The sequence below is a fragment of the Oncorhynchus keta genome, chromosome 10 (genome assembly GCF_023373465.1).
Source record: "Oncorhynchus keta strain PuntledgeMale-10-30-2019 chromosome 10, Oket_V2, whole genome shotgun sequence".
Lineage (NCBI taxonomy): Eukaryota > Metazoa > Chordata > Actinopteri > Salmoniformes > Salmonidae > Oncorhynchus > Oncorhynchus keta.
Window position 1 is genome coordinate 66,496,332 of NC_068430.1, and position 18,118 is coordinate 66,514,449.

Sequence of the window (18,118 nt, forward strand, 5' to 3'; positions counted from 1 at the left end):
TTTTGTCAGTCGGTTAATGTCGGTCAAAAGACTGCCAGTCTCATGGTAATTGACCATTCATTAACATAAACACATATAGCATCTCCAGGCCTCGATGGATACAAGCTGTTGAACATCTACGTTTCAACATATATATACGTAAATCAATTGAATATACACCACACAATAAATCCATTATTTATTTTAGGCAGATCCAAAGAAACATTATGATATGAAGAATCTTTTTTTCAGAAGAACAGAATATGAGTTGGCCTACTGTATGTTATCTGGCTATGCGCCTTGGCCTAGGCTCTAGGCTTGTTCATTTAGCAGACAAGATATCCTTATAAGTCCCATGCAATTATTTTATATTATATGATTTTAGTAAGAAGAATATAATTTAACTTAGTTTAATAAAATAGAAAGGATATGTTTCCCATTACGGAGTCAGAGTGCACATATGAAGTGGCTAAGTTGAGCTTGATGAGTGATCATTTGAAACAGGTCTTATATGCTAGATTTAGAGTTATTTGGCATCTTCAATTGTGAATGATACAAACCATAGAACGCCTTAGAAATCAAAAGATGTGGGCTAGGCTCTGTTCCTTGCCTCAGGCTGCACACGCTGTTCTCTCATCAAGTGATCATATTTTCACCCATCAGACTGTTGCCTTTCCTAATATTTACAATTTGTTTTGATTTAGAACGGCCTATTATCAAATGGGCAGGAACCGGTGCAATACAAAAAAGACATGTAATCCGTATACAATCAAATAGAGAATGGAGGCAACTTTCCCACAAGTTCCTTTCACTCATTTTGAGTAGGCTACTCCAGTTTTTGTTGCCATGCAACAGGTGATATTCTGCCCAAACTCTGTATGCCATAGGCTCTCCTACCCTGTTGCTTAATTTGGGAAACCAAGTGAAATATGTTTGGGAACATCAATAGTAACATGTTTTCACAGCGAAACATATTTAATTCAACTGTTGAGAGCCCTTCTCCCTGGGCGCTGGAGAAAGGAATGAAGAAGAGCAGAGAGAAGATAGAAATGCACGGTGGTGAGATAGATAAAAGTAATGTCAGCCTATTAATTCATTGTGAAAATATAAAAACATGCCCTATTTCTAGGCTACTCAAAATCAAATACAAATGCACTATAATTGTAGGCTAACTCTGAATCGGTTTAATTTAGGCAAGACCAATTATGTACCAAAGATATATTAAATTAGTATTTTTTTAAGTGTTTTTCTGCCTCGTGTAATATGTGGTAGGCTATGTATTGAATATATGTATTGAATAATGGCACAATCATTATTTTAATTCAGGTATTTCTTCAGGCTTGGGCTCTAATATAGGCATATGCATAAACTCTAATATGCATAAGGGATTTATCACCACCTTAGAAATCATTATCCATTTCGTTAAGTTGGTAGAGCATGGCACTTGTAACGCCAGGGTAGTGGGTTCGATTCCCGGGACCACCCATACGTAGAATGTATGCACACATGACTGTAAGTCGCTTTGGATAAAAGCGTCTGCTAAATGGCATATATTATTATTATTATTATTATTATATTATTAAGCTTTGAAACAACATCCACAACGACCTTGTTTTCCACTCAGTTTCAACTTCTTTCTTCATATTGATCAATCAAAGCACATACTGTTTTGATTATAGGTGTTTGATGTGATTTTCGATTGCATTTGCATTGATGTCAGAGTGGTTAGAGGGACAATGGAGCTTTGAGTGCCAGGCCATTAGGACCTGATGGAGGGACAATTGAGCTCTGAGTACCAGGCCATTAGGACCTGGTGGAGGGACAATAGATCTCTGAGTACCAGGCCATTAGTGACCTGATGATCATTAGCAAGTTGGGTACTACTAATGCATGTCCAGAGTGCAGAGGAGATAACTGTGACTCAGCAAGCACATAGATTTTTACTGCGGTCATGACTCACGAGCTAATACAGCCCTAGGTGTATGCATGTCACGTAAAAAAGCAATTGTTATGCAAGTTATCACCTTACTTGTGTACCGATCATCAGTCAGTCCGTCAGTCAGTCACAAGGACACACCCTGCTCTTCAGTGCGCCCACATGAGGTTGAACACGTGAACAGCAAAGCCACACCCAGATCTACTGTTGTTTTTACTTGCAGAGATACAATAGAAAGTGAAGTGGGGAGGGTTTGTACCGTGAATGAATGAAATCAAGTCTGTATAAAGATACAAATGTTCACTTAAAAGCTGAAGACGAGGATCTGAATATACTGTATTTTGGTTTTCAACTGGGCATGTTTAATATTCTCCTATAACTCAAACTAGTATTGAGCCAAAGTCGCAATCACCCTAGAAATACAACGAGAACACACCAGTGGAGACTCGTCAGAGGAGGAAGGGAAGGACCATCAGCGAATGGACCACTCAGCGAATTTCATAAAAATAAAAATACTGAAACATTTTCAAAAGTTTTTAAAAACTATACTAAATATATTCACATCACCAAATAACTGATTAAAACACAATGTTTTGCAATGAAGGTCTGCAGTAGCCTCAACAACACTCTCTGGGGTAGCACTATGGTGGACAGCTTTTTCCACCCTCCTCTTCAGTACAGAACCTAGGAGGCTCATGGTTCTCACCACCTTCCATAGATTTACACAGTAATTTTGACTAATTCTGGAGGATGTCCTCCAATCTACCAGAGCACTTGTTGCATGAACTGACATGTTGTCCACCCAATCAAAGGATCAAAGAATGAATCTAGTACTGAAAGCATAAGCTACAGATAGCTAGCACTGCAGTGCATAAAATGTGGTGAGTAGTTGACTCAAAAGAAGACAATAGTTTAACCTTTTTGAACAAAGTAATTTCTTCAAAAATTAAGGGGAAGCAGCAGGAGAGAGAGAAAGATATACTTAGTTGTATTTTTTAACTTACTTAGCTACTTAATGCAGCCAGCTAATTTAGCCTACTCAAACACCCCGCTCAAACGGAGAGAAATGCTATTTATGATAGTTAGCTGGCTAAGGCTATCCAACACTGGAACTCTTCCAAGTCAAGATAAGCTTTAAGTTGTATTATTTATTGCCACTGGAGCCCACCAGTGTAACTGGTAAACTTCTTGATATGCACTGTACTGTGTGATTGTAGTGGATTAACTACCGCGTTAGTTCTAATAACTATGTTAGCTATGACGTTAGCTAATATGGTGACACTGCCATCACAGGAGGTTGGTTGCACCTTAATTGGGGAGAACGGGCTTGAGGTAATGGCTGGTTTCCATGTGTTTGATGCCATTTCATTTGCTCTGTTCCGGCAATTATTATGAGCTGTTCTCCCCTCAGCAGCCTCCTGTGATTGACAACAATGTAGAGGGAAGGGGGGGTGCTGAAGCATCCCCTGATAAATCACAATTTATAAATCACGAATTTAAAAAAAGAATATATATATATATATAAATGCACTAGGCCTTTATTACTCCTGTATGAGTGGAGCAGAGCAAAATACTAGTCAGTATAGCGGGAAGAAATTCAGCACCCCCACCCCAAAACATTTTTCCACGGCCATGGTTAGTGGCTATGGTAGGATTGGCTTGGTCACAAGCACTGAAGTCCAACATTGAAGAGAAAAGGTGAGAGGAGGAGAGCACGTAGATGCGAGAAGAAATAATACAACAAGCAAAGTGATGATGTTGTTTGTATGTGGTGGCTACACAGAAAACTGTGTGCGCGGGTGATCAGGGTTGTATTCATTCTGCCGATTCTGTTAAAACGTTTCTTAAACAGAAGCAAACGGAACAAAACGGGGATAAACCTACCAGAATTTATCCAATAGAAACTCTCATTTGCAACTGTTTGGAGTAATTATTACACCCTAGATCAGCTAGGGAAAATGTTTGAATCAAGTAGTAGCCTAAACCTATGGATGTACATTGATGTACATTGAGCTGGGAGATGAATGACAGTCATCCAATAAGCTGTAATAGATTTTTTTTATTTTTTAAATAAACGGCCTTCCCAAACGACAATGTCTGTCACTGGAACAATTAAGTAAAGGTCTGTTTTTGTTATGGTCAAAGCAACCTGTTCAAATTTGACGAGGCGATGCATCTCCTTTTGGCAGGTCTATTTGACTATCCTACATATTGTTTGTATAAAAGGAGCCTCACGTCTCTACTTGATATAGCCCAACACTTTTGGAGCTGCTTACCAGTATAATGATGACTCACCCATGAACTCTAGAATCAACAGAGGCAACTCTTTGCACAGCAAAGTACATCTAATTCCTCAGTGAATTCTTAACACAAAGAATTGGCTTAACACTCACATTGACTGATACAAATAGACCTAACTTCTTATGTTACTTATTCAAACATGTTCTCAGAGCAGGCAAACATTGAAAATGGAGAGGAGGTGGGAATACCAAACTGAGTGCAGGCTGGGAAATAGACATGTCACATGGTGGGATTCAAAAACATTTGTGGGAAAAGGGGAGGGAGGAAGAGGAAGAACAAAATTCTGCAGGAGCGAGCAGCAAGAAAGCAAAACAAGTTAAGTTGAATACAGCTCGCAAATTGTTCATTTTGCACATTAATGTCCTGTATCCAGCTAGTCTAAATAATTAATGAAATACTAAATGTGATGCAAGCTAAAGTTAGTTAGCTAAAATTGTATTTTCTAAGTAATGTTAGCTCGCTCAACAGTTTTAGCCTCAGGTTACCAAGCTAGCTTGCTAGTAAACAATTTAAGCCTACAACCAGCTAACTATCCAGCGAAATACAGTGCATTCTGAAAGTATTCAGACCCCACATTTTGTTACATTTAAGCCTTATTCTAAAATTGATTAAATTTTTGTTTTTTTCTCTCATCAATCTACACACAATATACCACAATGACAAAGCAAAAATAGGTTTTTAGACATTTTTGTTAATGTATTAAAAATAAAACACTGAAATATCACATTTACATAAGTATTCATACCCTTTACTCAGTACATTGTTGAAGCAGCTTTGGCAGCAATTACAGCCTCGAGTCTTCTTGGGTATCATGCTACAAGCTTGGCAATCCTGTATTTGGGGGGTTTCTCCCATTCTTCTCCGCAGATCCTCTCAAGCTCTGTCAGGTTGGATGAGGAGCGTTGCTGCACAGCTATTTTCAGGTCTCTCCAGAGATGTTCGATTGGGGTTCAAGTCCGGGCTCTTGCTAGGCCACTCAAGGACATTCAGAGACTTGTCCCAAAGGCACTTCTGCCTTGTCTTGGCTGTGTGCTTAGGGTCGTTGTCCTGTTGGAAGGTGAACCTTCGCCCCAGTCAGGTCCTGAACGCTCTGGAGCAGGTTTTCATCAATGATCTCTCCGTACTTTGCTCCGTTCATCTTTCCCTCGAAGCTGACAAGTCTCCCAGCCTCTGTCGCTGAAAAACATCCCTCCTTCACCGTAAGGATGGTGCCAGGTTTCCTCCAGATGTGACGCTTGGCATTCAGGCCAAACAGTTCAATCTTGGTTTTATCAGACCAGAGAATGTTGTTTCTCGTGGTCTGAGTGCTTTAGGTGCCTTTTGGCAAACTCCAAGTTTGGTGTCATGTGCCTTTTACTGAGGAGTGGCTTCTGTCTGGCCACTCTACCATAAAGGCCTGATTGGTGGGGTGCTGCATAGATGGCTGTCCTTCTTGTACAGTAGCTTCTCCCATCTCCACAGATGAACTCTGAAGCTCTGTCACCACCCTGACCAAGGCCCTTCTCCCCTGATTTGATCAGTTTGGCTGGCCGGTCAGCTCTAGGAAAAGTCTTGGTGGTTCCAAACTTCTTCCATTTAAGAATAATGGAGGTGTTCTTGGGGACCTTCAATGCTGCAGACATGTTTTGGTACTCTTCCCCAGGTTCTTGCCTCGACACAATCCTGTCTTGGAGATCTAGGGACAATTGCTTCGACCTCATGGCTTGATTTTTGCTCTGACATGTACGGTCACCTTAAATAGACAGGTGTGTGTCTTTGCAAATCATGTCTAATCAGTTGAATTTACCACAGGTGGACTCCAATAAAGTTGTACGAACATCTCAAGGATAATCAATGGAAACAGGATGCAACTGAGCTCAATGTCTCATAGCAAATGGTCTGAATACGTATTTAAATAGGTATGTCTTTTAACATTTTGAATACATTTGCACACAAAAACTTTAAACTGTTTTCGCTTCAACAACTTTAGAATAAGGCTGTAACATAACAAAATGTGGAAAAAGTCAAGGGGTCTGAATACTTTCCATTTGCACTGTATGTTGCTGTTCTAGTAGCAGCATAAATTAATAGGGAGCGCTGCGGCTTTTGGAACAGAACTTTGTTAACCACAGTAGATAGTGCTGCTATTAAATCAGTCAACTGGGACTTCTGCTGCTCCAAGAGTATAAGTCTACTGTGTTATCTTGATGTTGCTGCTCTGGGAGCAGCTCAGGTAAACTATCAGCGGTGCTACTCAACTAGGCCTAGATTTTGCTGTTCTAAGAACAGTTTGAGTCAACTGGGTTGTCGGCTGTTCTAAAAGCAGAACTGTACTGTCATTTATGTTGCTGTTCTATGAGCAGTATACTGGGAGCACTGCTGCTTGTAGAACCTCTGTACAGCGTCATCTTAGGTTGTTGCTCTAGGAGCAGCTCAGGTAAACTATCAGCGCTGCTGCTCTTAGAACTTAACTAGATATTGCTGCTTTAAAAGTAGTTTGAGTCAACTGGGTCTTCTGCTGCACTGACAGCAGAACTGTCAGTAGTGGCCATCAACACAGTCAGTACGACACAATAAGCATTTTATGTCATAGTTTACATGACTGAAATACAATATGAATCTATTTTTTTATTTTACCTTTATTTTACTAGGCAAGTCAGTTAAGAACAAATTCTTATTTTCAATGACAGCCTTGGAACAGTGGGTTAACTGCCTGTTCAGGGGCAGAACGACAGATTTTGTACCTTGTCCTGTACTGCATGGAGACTTGGCACTGATTATATAATTGACACAGCAACAGTACCTGAGCTCAGTATTCTCTATCAATACAGCTCTTGTCATTGTATTAAGTCAGCATGCATCCAATAGTTGTATTTATCTTCTTTATTTAACTAGGCAAGTCAGTTAAGAACAAATTCTAATTTACAATGACAGCCTACACTGGCCAAACCCAGGCAACGCTGGGCCAATTGTGCACCGCCCTGTGGGACTACCAATCACAGCTGGTTGTGATACTGCCTGGATTCAAACCAGGATGTCTGTAGTGACACCTCAAGCACTGAGATGCAGTGGCTTAGACCACTGCGCCACTTTGGAGCCCAAGATGAATTGATCACCAAATAATTATGGAAGCATATACAGTGACAAAGTATTGGGACAGTGACACATATTTTTGTTTTGGCTCTGTACTCCAGCACTAATGACTATGAGGTTAAAGTGCTGATTGGCAGCTTTAATTTGAGGGTATTTTCATCCGTATCAGGTGAACCATTTTAGAAATTAGAACACTTTTTGTACATAGTCCCCCCCCATTTTAGGGGACCAAAAGTATTGGGACAAATTCACACTTGTGTATTAAAGAAGTCAAACATTTAGTATTTGGTCCCATATTCCTAGTACTCGATGATTACATCAAGCTTGGTTGTGTTTCAGATTATTTTGTGCCCAATAGAAATTCATGGTAAATAAAGTATTGTGTCATTTTGGATAAGAATAGAATATGATTCTAAACACTTCTACATTAATGTGGATGCAACCACGATTACGGATAGTATATATTTCTGCGTCTAACTTTCTCACTCATCATGATTCACAATTTTATTCAGGATTATTCGTAATCATGGTAACCAAATACTAAACTTGACTACTTTAATAAACATATACTTGAATTTGTCCCAATTGCTGGGGTACAGAGCCAAAACAACAACAATATGTGTCACTGTCCCAATACTAAGTGTCAAATCTATTTGAAAAGCAAATTACATTGACATTTTGGTAATTTAGCAGATACTCAGCCAGAGGACTTGCAGTCGATGGTGATATTGATTTATCATTATACAATTGAAATTGAATTGACAGATGACAGAGCAGTGGTAATTTGGAAACGTTTGAAGATGCAATAAAAAACCTTCATAACCTGGTGTTGACGTAATTTAATGTGTAATAAACACGATGGGAGAGAGAGAGCTGGTTTCAAGCACAGGGCGCAGCAGGTATTTATTGTAAAGGACCACAGGAGGAGGCAGGTAGCTGAGTCCAGGGTCAGGCAGGTCAAACACAGGAGGTCCAAAAAGGCAACAGTACAAGCAGGGAAAAAGCTATTTAACATCATCCAGAAGATCAGGCAATAGGTTGATAACAGGAAAGTACAGGGGAGGAGTATATTACAGGAAAACCAGCGCTCCGGCTAGAAGTGTGTCACAAAACAAACAATACCTACAATGATTGGGTGCAAAGAACTGAACTAAATTGTGTGTGATAATGACATACAGGTGTGTGAACAGGTGATCAGAATTCCGGTGATTGGGATCTGGAGAGTGAGCTGCATTCAGGTTATCTATGTGTTTGAGAGTGTGAGCTGGAAGCAGACGTTACATCATGATTACATTTATAATATATATTTATTTTTTGAACACTTAACAATATAGCCATTGAACAGACATTAAAGCATAATTTATTTTATAAGTTAGCTACAGTACTCTTGACAGGCGACACCACTACACTGTTCCATCTCAAAGCAGCATAACAAACTATTCAGAGTGTGATGGACGTTGTTATTCTCAGGAAAGCAGATTGCGAACCATGGATGGCCTTCAATTGTACTTCCTTGATTCTTCATGTCCTCTATCCTTTCCTGAAAATGCATTCGAGGAGAAGATGCAAGGTCCCTCCCTCTGACCTTCTCCACCAATGCATTTCTAGAAGGAGACGAGGAAATGGACACACAGGATCAATGAAAGGCAAAATGAGATCCACCACCTGTGTTCTTGGAAGGGGCGGAATAGAGAGGGGTCACCTGGGGGCATGTGGGAGAGGTGTGGGCCCTCGCAGGCTAAAGGCCCATGTCGACACTCGTCCAGTGGGGACGAGTGTCGACATGTCCCTTCCACAAACCAGAGACTGCTCCGCCTATTTGATCTCCATGGATTGTTGAGCTCTGCTGCTTTCCTCCACATAGCTGGGGGAAAGAGAGGGAGGAGGGAGGGAGGAGAGGAAGATGAAGAGAGAAAATAAGGCTCAGAAAGAGATATGGGGTTGATGACAATGATGATAAAACTAGTCGTTCAGCTTATAGTACTGTATGTATATTAACACTAAGATGGTGTGTGTACTCACCTGAGTACAGCTAGGTTCTTCAGTGTCTCTCCGACCTGTGGGTGTGAGCATCCCAGACTGTCCTCATACACTCTCATAGCCTGTTTATACAGGGGCAGCGCCTCACTGTGCTTTTTCTGTCAGACACACAAATAACACACAGTCAGACCAATGTCCAGATAGAATTAAGGAGAAACAGTCTGATTTGAAGTCAAATTAAGCTGGGAAATCAAATCAAACCATACACATGCTGTATGCTTTCCAGCAGTTCCCATCTTTCCCTAATATGCATGCAGCAGACCTGGGTTTAATGTGAAAAATCATTTCAAACACTTTATCTGTGCCTGTTTGAGCTTGCCTGGTTTAATAAACCAAAACAAGACCCAAAACAGCAAACCCCGTACATCTGGCACTCCTGGAAAACTCATTTGAACCCGTGTCTGGTATGCAGTGAACTGTTAGCACTGTTGGTCCTCTCAGCACTTTGCAGCAGAGTATAGCCAGGTGGAACAATAATGTGGCCATACTGGGGTGTTTGGGGCCAAAACTCTTCTTCTCCCTGATGTCCAGAGCGAGCTATATGCATAGGAATAAACTTCTTCAGCTTTCCCTGGACAACACACATCTTCTCTGTCAGCTTCACAGGTCAGGATTGCACACAAGCTACAAGCTAATAGAATTCAAGGTCTCTAGGCTAACTGCCAAACAGTAATGCACATAACGCTACCAGACATGGGATGGTTGCACAGACTCAGATCAAGCCTACATCTGGAGTGGACTAAATGCAATTTTAACGTATACTCTCTTTAGACGAGGACTTGACAAAAGTACTTATTCCATTGTCTTTATATGTTTTGTGTTTATTTGATTGTGGCATGGAGCATTGTGTGGTGTTCACTTTGTTTATTGGGTCTGTAAAATCAATAACAATGTTAAAAGGAGTGGTTCACATATTCTGAACCAAATCTCTATTTTTGATGTATATGGCATGTTATAGAAGGGTCCAGACACTGTTTTAGTGATTTCACTTGGTTTTGAGAAACTTCCTCATTGCTTGTTCTGCAGTATGGGAGCTGTGTATAAACATGAACAAAGGCTCCAAAATCCCCCAAAATTCCTTTTAGAAACAGCAAAGTAATTATTTATTTTTTTACCACTTTTTCACGGTATCGAATTGGTAGTTACAGTCTTGTCTCATCGCTGTAACTCCCGTACGGACTCGGGAGAGGCAAAGGTCGAGAGCCGTGCATCTTGACACAATGCCCACTTAACCAGCGTTGGAGGAAACACCGTACAGCTAGCGACTGTGTCAGCGTGCACTGAGCCCGGCCTGCCACAGGAGTTACTAGTGCGAGATGTGACAAGGATATCCCTGCCAGCAAAACCCTCCCCTTACAACGCTGGGCCAATTGTATGCCAACCTATGGGTCTCCTGGTCACGGCCGGCTGTGAAAGAGCTTGGACTCGAACCCAGAATCTCTAGTGGTACAGCTAGCACTGCAAAGCAGTGCCTTAGACCACTGCGCCACTCAGGAGACACAGCTCTCAGTATTTTGACGCCGGTCTTTAGATGTTGTACACATGAAATTGTGTCATTCAGAACTTTTTTCGTAACATTATGTTGTGACTAGAGCGATACCTCTCCATCCATTCAAGCAGCAGGCTACACGGAGAATGGAACAGCTGGCACACAAAATGGTGTAATGTTGCGGATAAAGTTCGGAATGGCACAATTTCATGTGTACAACATCTAAAGACACACAGCAATATACTGAGAGTGTTTTCGTTTTTAAGAGGACATATTTGGGTGTTATTAATCAATCAATCAAATGTATTTATAAAGCCCTTTTTACATCAGCCGATGTCACAAAGTGCGATACAGAAACCCAGCCTAAAACCCCAAACAGTAAGCAATGCAGATGTAGAGCCATTGTTCATGTTTTTTTGGCTCCCCCATTCACAACAAGGATGAGGAAATGTATCGCTGGTTGGAGTAAGTTTCTCAAAAACAAGTGCGGCGGTCTGTACACCTCTATAACAGTCTGTACACTTCTATTTCTATTCTTCACTTCTACAAGCATGCCATTTGCATCCAAAATACAGATTTGGTTGTAAAAAAGTTAACTTCTCCTTTAAAATGTAAAAATAAAATGTGTCTAAGACTTGGCTTAATTGGATTATATGCAACAGCACCATGGCATCTTGAGTTGAAACCATACCATCTTCTCAACCTTCCCTGCATTTTTAGAGCAGGCCCAGGTGTTTGAGGGTGTACTGTAGGCCAGGGAGGGGGATCCAGGCTCTCATCCTGATGTGCAGGGCTATCTCCTACTCTGCAGTCTCGTACTCCCTCCTCTAAATGTGAATGACAGCTAGGTTTTTGAGGGGCACAGTCGGGAACACTTTGGCTGCCCTGAAAAACACAGTAGGGAGAGACAGTTTAACATAACAACATGATCAAAATCATTGGATGTAGCGAGTAAGGCTCCGGAGGGGGTGGCTGCAGTTTTACGGGCTCCTAACCAACTGTGCTATTTTGTTAGTTTTTCGCATTGTTTGTAACTTATTGTTTTACTTATTTTGTACATAATGTTGCTGCTACCGTCTCTTATGACCGAAAATTACTTCTGGAACATCACAACAGCGATTACACACCTCGAACTGGGCAAAGGTTTTTTCTTTAACGATTCCGACGCAAAGGATATACTGCTTTCTCAAGAATGAGCCCAAATCTCTGTCATTCTGCCTTCAGAAAATTCATAGACGAGTGAGTAAACCTCTGCTACCATCTGTTCTATTGGCCAACGTGCAAGATTTTCCTACCAACGGAACATTAAAAATGTTTCACAGAGTTGTGGCTGAACGACAACATGGATAGAAAAGAGCTGGCGGGATATTCCATGCATCGGCAAGACAATGAAGCTCTGTCTGATAAGACGAGTGGCGGAGAAGTGTGTCTATTTGTCAATAACAGCTTCTGCTCAATGTCTAATATTAAAGAAGTCTCGCCTGAGGTATCATAACCACCAACGATAAAAGACAGTACTGTGCAGCCGTCTTCATTGACCTGGCCAAGGCTTTCGACTCTGTCAATCATTGCATTCTTATCGGCAGACTCAATAGCCTTGGTTTCTCAAATGACTGCCTCGCCTGGTTCACCAACTCCCTCTCAGATAGAGTTCAGTGTGTCAAGTCAAGAGGGCCTGTTGTCCGTACCTCTGGCAGTCTCTATGGGGGTGCCACAGGGTTCAACTCTCGGGCCGACTCTTTTCTCTGTAAATCTATCAATGATGTTGCTCTTGCTGCTGGTGATTCTCTGATCCACCCCTACGCAGACAAACCATTCTGTATACATCTGGCCCTTCTTTGGACACTGTGTTAACAAAGCTCCAAACGAGCTTCAATGCCATACAACACTCCTTCCGTGGCCTTTAACTGCTTTTAAATGCTAGTAAAACTAAATGCATGCTCTTCAACTGATTGCTGCCCACACCCGCCCACCCGACTTGCATCATTACTCTGGACGGTTCTGACTTAGAATATGTGGACAACTACAAATACTTAGGTGTCTGGTTAGACTGTAAACTCTCCTTCCAGACTCACATTAAGCATCTCCAATCCAAAATTTAATCTAGAGTCGGCTTCCTATTTCGCAACAAAGCCTCCTTCAGTCATGCTGCCAAACATACCCTCGTAAAACTGACTATCGTACCGATCCTTGATTTCGGCGATGCCATTTACAAAATAGCCCCCAACACTCTACTCAACAAACTGGATGTAGTCTATCACAGTATACAGAGCCCCATATACTACCCATCACTGCGACCTGTATGCTCTCGTTGGCTGGTCCTAACTACATTTTTGTCACCAAACCCACTGGCTTCAGGTCATCTATAAGTCTTTGCTAGGTAAAGCCCCGCTTTATCTCAGCTCACTGGTCAAATCAAATCCATTTTTATTTGTTACATACACATGGTTAACAGATGTTAATGCGAGTCTAGCGAAATGCTTGTGCTTCCAGTTCCGACAATGCAGTAATAACCAACAAGTAAACTACTACCTTATACACACAAGTGTAAAGGGATAAAGAATATGTACATAAAGATATATGAATGAGTGTGCAGCCGTCTTCATTGACCTGGCCAAGGCTTTCACCATAGCAACACTCACCCATAGCACATGCTCCAGCAGTTCTATTTACCTGGTCATCCTCAAAGCCAACACTTCCTTTGGCCGCCTTTCCTTCCAGTTCTCTGCTGCAAATGATTGGAACTAATTGCAAAAATCACTGAAGCTGGAGTCGTATATCTCCCTCTCTAACTTTAAGCATCAGCTGTCAGAGCAGCTTACCGATCACTGTACCTGTACACAGCCAATCTGTAAATAGCACACCCAACTACCTCATCCCCATATTGTTATTTATCCTCTTGCTCTTTTGCACCCCAGTATCTCTACTTCCACATCATCATCTACACATCTATCACTCCAGTGTTAATGGTCAATTGTAATTATTTCGCCTCTATGGCCAATTTATTGCCTTATACCTCCCTACTCTTCTACATTTGCACACACTGTATATATATGTTTCTATTGTATTATAAACGTTTGTTTATGTGTAACTCTGTTGTTGTTGTCGCACTGCTTTGCTTTATCTTGGCCAGGTTCGCAGTTGTAAATGAGAACTTGTTCTCAACTGGCCTACCTGGTTAAATAAAGGTGAAATAAAAAATAAATGAAAGGTAGAGTACATTATGATAAGCTGTAGGCCACACTATCTACCGAGAGAGTTCTCTTCTATATTATTCGTACCTGTCTATTTACCACCACAAACTGATGCTGGCACTAAGACCGCACTCAACAAGCTGTATAAGGCCAAAAGCAAACAAAAAAAGGCTCATCCAGAAGCAACGCTCCTATTGGCAGGGGACTTTAATGCAGGCAAACTTAAATCCATTTTAATAGATTTCTACCAGCATGTCACATGCGCAATTCTGTAGCTCAGTTGGTAGAGCATGGCGCTTGTAACGCCAGGGTAGTGGGTTCGATCCCCGGGACCACCCATACGTAGAATGTATGCACACATGACTGTAAGTCGCTTTGGATAAAAGCGTCTGCTAAATGGCATATATATATATAAGAAGAAAAAACAAAAAACAACTCTGGACCACCTTTACTCCACAGAGACGCATACAAAGCTCTCTCTCTCCCTCTATTTGGAAAATCTGACCATAATTATATCCTCCTGATTCCTGCTTACAAGCAAAAACTAAAGCATGAAGTATCAGTGACTAGCTCAATACCAAAGTGGTCAGATGACGCTGATGCTACGCTACAAAACTGCATTGCTAGCACAGACTGGAATATGTTCCGGGATTCATCCAAATACCATCTCAGTCGTCGGCTTCATCAATAAGTGCATTGACGACGTCATCCCCACAGTGACCGCACGTACATATCCTAACCAGAAGCCATGGATTACAGGCAGCATCCACATCGAGCTAAAGGCTAGAGCTGCCACTTTCAATGAGCGGGACACTAATCCGGAAAGCTTATATAAGAAATCGCGCTACGCCTGCAGATGAACCATCAAAAAGGCAAAGCATCAATACAGGATTAAGATTGAATCCTACTCCCATTGTTCTCTGCAGATCCTCTCAGGCTTTATCAGATTTAGAAAACAATTACTTATAGAGTTAGTGTGTGTTGTAACATACAGTCGAAGCAGGCGGTCTCCCTCATGAAAAAGTACTGCTGAATTACTACTACACAAGATCTGCACAAAACCTCTCTATGATGAGCCGGACGTGTTCAAACATGGCGTGCTCACTCACACCTGACTACATCCAGATCTGACCCAGCTCGTTACATGCCTAGGAGAAAAAAAGACGACCCAACATATATCATCTGATCCTCACCAACTCAATAATGAATGTTTTACAGTCAGGATATAATGACATGTTAGTAACTAAAGTTTTATTTTAAGTGCATTTCACATGGGTCACAAGTACACAACATCATTAATAGGGAATACAATCATGTAAGGCAAATGTGGAAAGAGGAATGTGGAACTGACTGTGTTGATGGCTCGTACTGACAGTTCTGCTCTTAGAGATTCAGTTGACTCAAACTTCACTTAGAGCAGCAAAAGTATTTACTAGCAAGCTAGCTTGTTAACTTACAACGAACCTTATGTCCTTAATAGAAAGCATTATGATTGAGGTAAAGCAAACACAACACATCACTGAGTACCACTCTTCATATTTTCAAGCATTGTGGTGGCTGCATAAACTTTATGGGTATGCTTGTCATCGACAAGGACTGGGAGTTTTGTGTGATCAAAATGAACGGAAACGAGCTAAGCATATGCAAAATCCTAAAGGAAAATCTGGTTAAGTCTGCTTTTCAACAGACACTGGGAGACAAATTCACCTTTCAGCAGGAAAATAACCTAAAACACAAGGCCAAATATACACTGGAGTTGATCAATAACCAATTTGACAGAGCTTGAAGAATTCTGAAAAGAATAATGGGCAAATATTGCACAATCGAGGAGTAGAAAGATCTTAGAGACTCACAGCTGTAATCACTGCCAAAGGTGCTTCTACAAACTATTGACTCTGTCATGTATCAGTATGCAGAGGTGAGTACAGAGTCAGGCGCAGGACACAGAACTGAGTAAAATAACGTGCTTTACTCGGAAAGTAATCAACCATAAATTCCACGCAGGGAAAACACACCATAACACAGAGGACTGAAAACACTAGACAAGGAACAATCACGCACAAAACATCATAGGAACCAGAGGGTTAAATAGGGAAATAATTATAACGTAATGGGTACCAGGTGTGTACAATGAAGACAAAACAAATGGAAACAGAAACGTAGATCGGTGGCAGCTAGAAAGCCAGTGACGACGACCGCCGAACGCCACCTGAACAAGGAGAGGCACCAACTTCGGCGGAAGTGACAAACTCAGGGGTGTGAATACTTACAGTACCTGTCAAAAGTTTGGACACACCAACTCATTCAGGGGTTTTTCTTTAATTTGACTATTTTCTACATTGTAGAATAATAGTGAAGACATCAAGATTATGAAATAACACATATGGAATCATGTACTGTAGTATCCAAACACTTGTTAAACAAATTAAATATATTTTAGATTCTTCAAAGTAGCCACCCTTTGCCTTGACAGCTTTGCACAATCTTGGCATTCTCTGAACCAGCTTCACCTGGGATGTTTTTCCAAAATGCTTGAAGGAGTACCCATATATGCTGAGCACTTGTTGGCTGCTTTTCCTTCACTCTGCAGTCCAACTCATCCCAAACCATCTCAATTGGGTTGAGATAAGGTCATTGTGGAGGCCAGGTCATCTGATACAGCATTCCATCCCTCTCCTTCTTGGTCAAATAGCCCTTATAGAGCCTGGAGGTGTGTTGGGTCATTGTGCTGTTAAAAAACAAACAATAGTCCCACTAAGCGCAAACCAGATGGGATGGCGTATCGCCTTAGAATGCTTTGGTAGCCATGCTGGTTAAGTGTGACTTGACTTCTAAATAAATCACTGACAGTGTCACCAGCAAAGAACCCCCACACCATCACACCTCCTCCTCCATGCTTCTTGGTGGGAACCACACATGCGGATATCTCCGTTCACCTACTCTGTGTCTCAAAAAGACACGCAATTTTGCAGGAGCGATCAGCAAATAAGCAAAACAAGTTCATTTGAATATAGCAAGTTCTTCATTTGGTGCATTAATGTCCTGTTTCCAGTTAGTCGAAAGTATTGATTAAATACTACATGTAAAAAATGAGTCCTAAAATGAGTTTTTCTAGTTAATATTAGCTTACTACACATACACCTAGTATTACCTTCTTAGCTACAGGATATATATCTCTCTGGCATCCTACGTAATTTATGAAGCAGCATAAGACATTTTTGGGCTCACGTTGTTGTGATGTGCTTGAACAGGAAAGTGGCGCGGCGGTCCTTCGTGGGCAAATTGTGTCATCAAAGAGAAAGATGCTGGATTTACAATTCCGAGTTGTATGACCGTTCAAAACGTATTTTCCCAGTTTGGGCTGTTTATTCCCGACTTCCCAGTTGCAATGCTTGCAGTTAGCCACTGTCACCGATTCCTTACAAAACACTCATTGTTGAATTTGCGATCTACCAAAATTGTTGTGTAATGTTTACGTCCAGTGGCCAATGAGCACCAATACTTTTTGTCTATATTTTCTCTTCATTATTTCTCTTCATACGACAAGGAATAAAAAGGATTTGCCAGTAGACTTGATTCATGATGATGACTGCTGGCTAAGATTGTGAAAGTAAGATGTTGACATGATGAGTCCAATCAAAGCTACTGTACATATAACGTGATTTCATGTCATTTCTGTGGCCAATGACCTTGAGCCTTCTTGGAAGGGCACTTCTAATTTAACTCTATGGCAGAACCCAAAGGGCTATCTACCCTTTCTAAGGACTTAAGCTTGGCGATTACGTAAGGTCCCCATGAGTGACAGAACACTGAGCCAATCACGGCGCAATGCTCCTATTGTCTGCTTAGCATGCCCCACCACCACAGAAAGCACTGAGCTAGGCCTGGAACACCTGCATTTTGGAGCTGCCTTACTCAAGAAAATAAAAAAGAGACCATGTTTGTATGCGGCTTGATTAATTAAATTATATATATATTTTTTACATTGTTCGCAAACTGATATGTGACACGTATTTATGGCAAAATAGCATGCAAAAAAAGGCTAATTTTCTTCTTGCTCTGCCCGACCTACCGTGAATGGAGAGTCGCCACTGTGCCTCCTCCCAC

General features: G+C 41.2%; 1 long non-coding RNA gene across 1 annotated transcript; it reads right to left on the bottom strand.

The window, feature by feature from the left end:
- Positions 1-8,174: 8,174 nt before the first annotated feature.
- LOC118389268 (uncharacterized) lies at positions 8,175-18,118 on the bottom strand. The gene is made up of 4 exons (XR_004826701.2): positions 18,084-18,118; positions 11,509-11,702; positions 9,311-9,426; positions 8,175-9,152 (listed from the first exon to the last, which is right to left on the bottom strand). It is a non-coding gene; the product is annotated as an uncharacterized LOC118389268 (long non-coding RNA).